Source organism: Tyto alba, unplaced genomic scaffold (genome assembly GCF_018691265.1).
Source record: "Tyto alba isolate M040663 unplaced genomic scaffold, T.alba_DEE_v4.0 Super-Scaffold_21, whole genome shotgun sequence".
Classification (NCBI taxonomy): Eukaryota; Metazoa; Chordata; class Aves; order Strigiformes; family Tytonidae; genus Tyto; species Tyto alba.
The window spans coordinates 3,423,870-3,432,785 of NW_024881295.1; the positions used below are offsets into that span (position 1 = coordinate 3,423,870).

The window sequence follows — 8,916 nt, forward strand, 5'->3', positions numbered from 1 at the left end:
TTAAGTTCACCTGTGGGCTGATCAAGTAACCAGAAGATCCATGGTGTTGGTTCACTTTGAGAAAGTTTCACAAGTTATGTCAACATAAGTAGAGTAACAGCTATGTCTTTAAAGAAAGATTGTCAGTTTAATGTAACATAAGCAGAAGTTGAGATGACAAGAAATACAGTGCTGTGGCTTTAGAAAGATGCCTTACTCTTTGAAAACCTAGCCTTCCTATGGAAACAAGCCTTCCTGAGCCACACCACAGGGCATGTGCTGGCCCTGATTTCTTCAGGAGAGTTTAATAAATCATCATTTAATTAATGATGGTTTGAGGAGCCGTTGGAGAAATGTGTCCCCCTCATTGCAAGGCAGTGTGATTCATAGGAAGAAATGTGGGAGAATCGTTGTAAGATATAAAAAATGGCGCTCCTTTATTTTATCCACCACATCTTGTCTTTGCCGAGAGGACATTCCCTAGTCCCTAACTGTATCATACGGAAAAGAGAAAGTATGTTCAGCAATCTATTCATACTGGAAAATCCTGCTCTGTTTCTGGATTTAATGTAAATACAGACCTGTTTGGGCACTCACAGAAAGAAGACTAGGCAACCAGCTCAAATCTGGTGTGACCTAAATTGAATCCAGAGTTTGCCCATCATGGCTTTTCCCTCTTTTTTACCTATTCTAAAGAGCAGGCCCCAGTATATGATGTATACCTTTCCCATGCTATTTCTTAAACTCTAGTATTTTTTTCAAGACAGAAGGGAGTTGTCGCTTCCATTTTACGGTGCTTGAAATGCATGGGCAGATTGTAGCAGCCTTATTTCTTACTCCTTCTCTTGAAGATACAGATTGGTTTGTCTCAAGCATGTCTTCATGACCTATGCTTCTCTCTTTCCATCACTTAAATAAATAAATAAATATCCAAGTAAGCACAGGCAACAAAATAATCCAAGCAGGTAAATTTTAACTCCCAAGAACACATCTATTACCTGCACAAGTCTCCAGCAACAGCTTCCCACCTGATTCATGTTTGACAACAGCAGCTGAGAGTGGTCAAATGCTCTGATCTGCTGAGGACAGCGAGGGTGTCCCTCATGCCACGCTCTTCAGTAGCAGCTGGAGCAAAATAAATCACATAATGTGTTGCATTTGCTAGCAGTACACACCTGCCCACAAAGCTTTCACAACATCCAAAAAAAAAAAAAAAACATAAACAAAAACATAAAAAGCCAGCAATGCATGACATTCATTATTTTCCAAAGCCTCAGAAGGTACTCAAGTACCTCCTGGGAATTTCAGAGACAAATGCTCATCTGCATTTTAAAAGATAGGTCCACCAGAAGTACATTGCAGGTCCTTGTCAGCTGATTGTCAGGTGCAACATAATGTAAAGTAGGTGACATGCTTAGAGGCCTTCCTTACATAAAAATATAAGCTGCAACCCAGCACTACATTGGCAATTAAAGTCCTGCTAAGAGTTTTCCTATAAATTATAGTAATAGACCTCCCGTGCCACTAGCTGGGTTGACCTATATGCTGTGGTATAAAGCAGCAGTTCCCACCTGAGGACCTTGAACACTGTTCCAGGTCTGCAGGAAAGATTTTTGTGAAGTAAAAAAAAAAAGAAGAGATGCTGATGGAAAAGGGAAGTGATTTTTTTGCAGGCTTTGCAAGCTATGAAGCAATCGTAATCAGCAGGAAATGACCACAAACCTCATGATGACATTAAGAGTTTGTAACCAGAAATATTGGAGAAACCCTATTCTTGTTCATTTGATCATCTCGCAGAAACTATTAAAGTCAACGACTTCATTAGAATGGAAAAAAATAAACAGCTGATTTTTAAATACAGTTCCATAACACTTTTTATCAGAGACCTCAAATGACTTCTTCAGAGCTGACAGGTTCAAAGGAGCAATATTTACCACTCCTGCAGCTTCTCTTATTCAACACTTTTTCCTCCTCAGTTCTCAAGACAGAGTTAGAAGAAATTGAAGGGAGAAAAGGAAAAGAACCAAGAAAATATGAGAAGAATTTGAGAACTAAATTGGAGTGGGGAGGGAAGAATAAGGAATAAGAGAGAAAAAAAAAATAGTAGAATAAAACATAAATCTCAATCCTAAAACCAGCTGGTTTTGATCCACACACTCAAAGCTATGCATAGTTGTTTTAATTACCAAAGAGGGGTTTGCAAGCTTAAAATCAAATCCACGTGCTTGCGAAATAAAGAAGTTGAGATCAGTACTGGAAAACAGAGTCAGCCTTATCTAGTCCATCATTAATTAAACATGTGCTGGAATATCTATTTAGATCAGCTCCCTCAGATGAGTGCTACTTCAGAATTAAAAAAAAAGATTTAGCTTCACCTGCAAGTGCTGTGAAGTTACCCAGGAATAAAATCCTCTATCTCAGACCATTTAGGTAGGAGGTTGTTCTGTAATAGCTAATCTAAAGTAGCCCCTAGGAAACTAAGTCATGCTAATTTTCAGTGAGGATAGAGTTTATGGAGCCTTTTTGTGTATCATAACAGTTTCTAATAATAAGCCTGTACTGCTAAAAATGAAAGGCATCTTCTAATATTTTTTATTATTTTCATGTATTATTTTGTTGGGTTTTTTTTGGATATCATTTTTTTGTTCTTTGCACCTGCAAAAAGAAAGCTTGTTTTCTTTCTGAGAAGACAGTGGGAAGAAAATCCTGGAACACTTCTGCATAACTGAAGAATGAGGGGGAAATATCCTTACTTTCTCCAGTGTTAAACATTACTTTTCCTGCTTTCTTAAATTGAATGTGAGTTAAAACCCCAGCCTTTTAATGCTCGGTCACATAACTCTAGTGTTCCTAGATGCATATGAAAAATATTTGTATTTATACATACAAAAGAGATTCTGCCTGAGTGTTCAGACTGCTTTGCATCAGAAATTTAAATTGTAAAATTTGTAATGTAACCATGAATCTCAGATTAAAAATGTCTTGACAATTTCCTAGTCAGCCACCTAGCAGCACCAAGAAGAAAAGCCCAAGTACCCCCCTAACCCGTGCTGTGTGGCTCTCTGTGAGTTGGATCGTGTGTGAGAGGGACGCGGGGACTGCCAGGGGAATTTGGGGAAAACCCCTGGAAAGCTGCCTCTGGCTTCCCCAGCAGAGCATCCCGGTAGCCGTCCCACGGAGCAGGCACAGGGGAAAGCCGGGCGAATTTGCACCGCAGGGTGAAGGATGCCAGCACCTAGGGAAGGGGTTAGGAAGGAAGAATGGAGAGAAAGGAAGAAGCAGAAGGAGTCCAGGGACCAATGCAGCCAACAACAGTGTTGGGAGCCCTACACGACAAAATGGGAACCAAACAGCTTCCCCACAGCACCACTGATGCCTCAATCCACAGCCCTTGAACCTTCTCCTCTTGACTCCGTCAAACAAATAGACGTAGCTAACATGCAGCTCAAGCCAAGCAGATGCAGAGGACGTGCTGACTACCACAGAGAGACCCGTGAAAGATTACTGAGCTCCTCATGGAAACAGAATAAAGACCAGAAATATTTTCAGAATTGGGACCATAGCTAGTAATCATGTTTAAGAGGCATTTCGACAGTGCCTTTAACAACATGTTTTAACTTTTGGTCAGCCCTGTAGTGGTCAGGCAGTTGGACTAAATGATCGTTGGTAGGTCCCTTCTAACTGAAATATTCTAGTCTATTTGCTTTATTTTGATTTGGGGTGAAGGGGGAGGGAGGGGGATGGGGCAGAAAATAGCCTCCAGAAAGGCTATTAAATAAAGGCAACATTTAGCTCTTGGTAAAGCACTAGTTTGAGTAGCCACGCCATTTGGGCCACTGCACAGCACCGAGTAAACAACTTTCTGATCCACTCTGATAATAGTCTGTTTGAGATACACACTGGTATTCGAGATACAGAGTAGTGTTCACACTTTAACTGAAGTGCTGTTAAACATATGCAAGTAGCTGCTCGTCACTCCAGCAGCGTAAAAGCACTGGAGAGCAGCCCTGGGGCAGCAGCACTTGGAAGACACCCCGGATAATTTAAAAGCTGCATGTATATGACTTATTCCTTCCACTGGACATACAGATGAAAACCAGGGACATCTTAGTGTGAAGTACAGAATAAAAATGCGAGAGAGTGGATATCAACAGTTTATGCCAGCCACTCACGCCAGGGGAAGCTTTTCTGTTTAAAGCAACAATTTAATTTATTCCAAATGGCACCTTGTCAGACTTCCAGTCAAGGGATACAATTTAGAGTCAGTCACCTTTGGTGGACATGGGCACCTGCCCATCAGAATAATGAGAAAGCATACCGTGGCTTTTGTTTTCTTGACTATGAGACACCGACCTCGAGCCATTTCACTCTTTCCTGATGCTACCCGTATTTCTCTCTCACACACTTGAAAAGCCAGGATTTTTTCCCAGTTCATTTCACAAACATCCTAGATGACCATGGGTGGCCTGATTTTCAGTCTGGCGTCTAGAAAGGTTTGCCCTAGGTCACACCACACGCTACAGAGCTTCATTATAGCAAGGGAGATGTGGCACATCGTGGGTCCGTGTGCTCAAGAACCCACCCGACCGCATGCGCCTCGATAGCAGCCCACAGCCTGTGGCCCCACTTCTGCCCTCTGGTCTTAAAATAACCTCACCTACACTGAGAGGTCTGACACATGCACACATCAAAATAGTAGTTAGATGAATCAGACTTAGAGCTGCATATGTGTGTTACAGTCATGATTTCCAAAAAGACATTTTGCAACCTTTCATAGTCACAGCATTTGTCACTACCACCAGGTTACTGTTTGTCAAAGCTTTGGGCTCCCATCCTACAGATACGAGACTGCTCACATATTGAAAGCCAGATACAAATACTAATACCTGCAGCATGAGGGTCTGAAACAGTAATTTTGCTTGAAAAGAATTAAACTGTAGGCTACATATCTAACGGTGTCAAACTGCTTCTATGAAAAGTTAAGGGGCATCAAGACTATTTTTTGTATTCCATGACAACTAAAAAAGCAGGTGTGTTTTCTTTTCCCTAAATAAAACTATGACATCTTCCACTTCCTTCCTTCCTGAAATGACCTAATTTCATCATTGGTAGTAGTAAGGGAGAGTCTGAATTATTTGGAACTGATGCTTACACCTTTGACTGAAAGTTTAAATTTAAACAGCTAAGAACAAAATGTTTTTGCTCTTTATCCCACGCATTTTACCTCAGAGTTTGAAAGTTATTATGAAACTGATTATGAAAAAATTTTGTAAGGGTTCCTAAATTCACACAGAGATTTTCCAGTTGCTGCCCTGACATTATCAGTACTAATATTTCATACACAAAGGTCTTATGTCAGATATTTGCAAGGATGTGCCTAAATCTCTTCTAATCTTCTTCAAATCTTGATTTAAAAAGTTAATTAAAAACATAGAAATTAAGGCATCTGGCTTCCAACTATACTTCCAGTTACAGAGGAAGACCTATTTTCTAGCGAAAACCCACAGGGCTTTGTGGATTCTTCAAAGCCTTTCTCTGGTGGCAGAAAGCAGACAAACTCCCAGGATGCACAGATCTACCCACAACATGAGGTCTTCCAGAATTTTCTGTTATGGATACCAAACACCAAACAATTTTCCTCCAGCAGTGGAAAAAGGCCAGTGCCTTTGACATAGTGTTATCAGCATGCCTCATGTTATGAGTCATTTCTGCAATGGAATGAAAATCTTGACTCTCCAGCTCCAAGACCAGCCTCTCCCTCACAGCCCCAGATGCGAAAGCCAGCAGGAATGACTTACCCATCACAGCTCTTTCCCATACATCACACCATTCCAAATTCGCTGCATTTAAAACAACCAGAGTAAGTACCTGAAAAATTTGCTTGAAAAGGTTGGGCCAGAAGAAGTGAGGCTCTTAACCTGAAATTTTGCAGATGAACTCGGGGATGGATTTTGAGAGGTAAGAGGAAATAGGAAGCCACAGACCCTATGCTGGTGTCATCTGGGTTACCCTAAACTCTCAACTCCCTGACAGCAGGGAAGTGATGTGGTTGTACAGCTCACTCCCTCATCAGATGGCCACATCCACCCAGCAAAAAAAAATTCACTGAAACTAGAAAGCAAAACAAAACAACCTTTTGTTTGTTTTGGGGTTTGTTTTTTTGTTGTTTTTGTTTTGTTTTGGTTTTGGGTTTTTTTTTTTTTTTTTGTGACTGGCTTGTACAACCAGAGATGTTATTTCTCTACAAAGAATAAAATTGTTATTATTTTTCCTCTCTAATCCACACTTCTCAAGAAACTCTGTTAATCCCTATCCTTCACTGCGGAAATCTTGGTACTTCATCTCTCTGCGGTTCAAATCATTCATGCCTGGCTGTTTAAGAGAGCGGAAAGAAACATTTTAAAAGACCTGAAATTGTTTATGTAAAGAAGGCTAAAGGCATCAAGCTAGTTGACACTAGTCCTTCTGCATATTTTAAAGGTAGAAAACGGGTCAAGGAGGCTGTGAACCTTAGTACTTCTGCAGTACTTACTCGTGGTTACCATCACCCTTTAATACAGTTAGGAGAGAAACCCCTTCTCTCCTTTGCCTTGCTTTATGAATCAAAGGATCAGGGTCCTTTGGACAGTGCAGTCTGAGGGGAAAACCCTTCCCAGTGAGAAGCAAACACTTCTCCTTTTCACTATCGGCCCAAACAAGACATTTAGTTTCACATTAAAATAAGAGAAAATAGTTCAGCATATGTGTATAGGAAAACTAAGTCACTGTCGTGTCTAGGTGATTGGAAAGGTAATTTTAAGAGGATTCTGGCAAACTCGAGACTTCTTCTTACCAGCAATATCCCAAGTTTGTTCTTCTCTGTTGCAGCAGGACAAAATAACACTTTAACCATCCAGTACAGTTTTAAGTGCAGATAATAAATAATTCATGCAAAATATTTTGGCCTACTATTCCAAGCAAATACGAGGGTTTAAAATAATAAATAATTCTGAAGTACTTCTACAAGGGTCACGAATTTCCATTAGTGATTTCTGTTATACAGAAATTCAGTTGATTACTATCTCGATCCAATAGTAAGAGAAGTTCAGGTTTATCCAGAGAGATGCATCTATTAGATTGTCAGACTCTTGAAGACTGAAACATGGATGTTCCCTCTGGACCCTTCATATGGAATGAAAAAAAGCCACATAAGCACAAATTCTAACTACTTTCCTTCCATGTACTTGAGAATACTAAAAATGCACAAATGGGCTTCACTTCTTCATTAATTAATTCACCAGATGAATGGGGAGAGGTTAGTTTTAAGTAAGTACAAACTCACAGGAGGTTTTGATTCAACAGGTCCATTTCTTGCCTCTGATCAAAAGGCTACCGCCTAGAATTTTAATGGGAGTTGCTTTAACATGGTGTAAGCATGAAAAGCTTAATTATACAAGGGCAGGAGAGGGGTATCCAAAGTTTTTCTTTTATCCTTAACTTTAGAAAGTTAAGGAAAACCATATGACTGATAATAGCTAACAGGCATAAATTCTTAATGGCGAAGTTACCAAAAAAAAAACCCAAAAGCCATACCAAAAGTCAGTCCCAGATCACGAGTGAGACAGAGGGCTTCCACTTGTTCAGTTTACTGTTACCACAGGAGTTTAATTACATGAATTTACAAATTTCAGCCTCGCTGGATCTATATTGTCGTGGTCAGCCTCCATCCCTCTGGTTCCCTTTACTGACATATATAACAAACCAAAATGCCTGAGGTAGAATTTGCTTCGATTTAGGTGCCATCCGCCCTCCTCTCTCAAGTCAAGCTCATCTACTGCCAGCCCACTTAGAGACCCCAAACCGAAAGCAGCAGAAAACTTCCGATGGCACCACCTAACACCCCACGGCTCCCCACTCTTCTGCTTTCAGATGCTCAGACCCTCAGGCCACTCGGATGCTTGGCCACAGCCGGGCACGATTCACAAACAGCAACACAGCAGCCAGCCACCCTCCCCAAACTCTCCTTTTCCATTAATACCCGTGGCACAGCAGCGGCAGAGGCCTCTCGCTTCGGCTACCCTTGTGCACTCACAATCATCTTTGCATTTCTCCTAGCTCTTAATTTTTCTGCCTTGCTTTCTAATGGCAATGTATTAAACTTTTGCAACCTGCTGTGGGAAACTGCTGCCCAATTCAATGCCTCCTCTACCGTATTAGCTCTGGAATGTGCTCCATCTTATCATTTATTTTGGCAACAATAAGTCCAACACGATTTTATTTGCATTTTAGTAAGTCTTTTCTGTTCTGTTCTGCTCGGGGTTTTTCTAACTCTCGTTAACTGCTGACTTTTTAGTCACACTGTGTTAAAGATATAAATTAAGGTACAAGCCCTCAGTTTTCATTCCTGAGCTGTCAGGCTCGGAAGAGCAGTGCTGAACTCCCCCTTCAAAGCAAAGGGAAATTTTTCACTGAAATTGAAGATGTTTTGTCTCACAACTGGGGTGACCTAAGGGCACGCGCACACAACCAGTTACCTTCCATCAGCTGGCGCGCTGAAACTTATCCCACCTGATTTTTTCTAAACTGCATGCTTGTCACTTTGCACAGACGTATCTGAAAGACGAAAGCAGTTAAACCGCGCTGTGAGTTCCCCTCGCGCAGGAAAGCACCCCCTTTAAGCCGGACTGATGCCTGCCAGTTAAACCAGGCCTAGGCTCGAGCAGGCAAAGCAGGGGCCCGCGCACAAGCCGCGCCCCACCCGCCTGTTCGCACAGCGCGGTGTCACAGCGCTGAATTATTTCCCCTCCCCCGCGGGGCGACGGCAGCTGGGGACTCAACCCGGGGAACGCGGGTGGGAAAACTCCCCCCCACGCCGGGCTCCCCCCCACGCCGGGCTCCCCCCCACGCCGGGCTCCCCCCCCCCGGCCCCCCGGCCCGGGCCCGCCGGAGGCCGGTGCC

General features: G+C 42.1%; 1 long non-coding RNA gene across 1 annotated transcript; it reads right to left on the bottom strand.

Annotated features, from left to right (window-relative positions):
* Nucleotides 1–659: 659 nt before the first annotated feature.
* Nucleotides 660–8,854, bottom strand: LOC116962105. The gene is made up of 3 exons (XR_004407369.2): nt 8,493–8,854; nt 978–1,104; nt 660–888 (listed from the first exon to the last, which is right to left on the bottom strand). It is a non-coding gene; the product is annotated as an uncharacterized LOC116962105 (long non-coding RNA).
* Nucleotides 8,855–8,916: the final 62 nt, after the last annotated feature.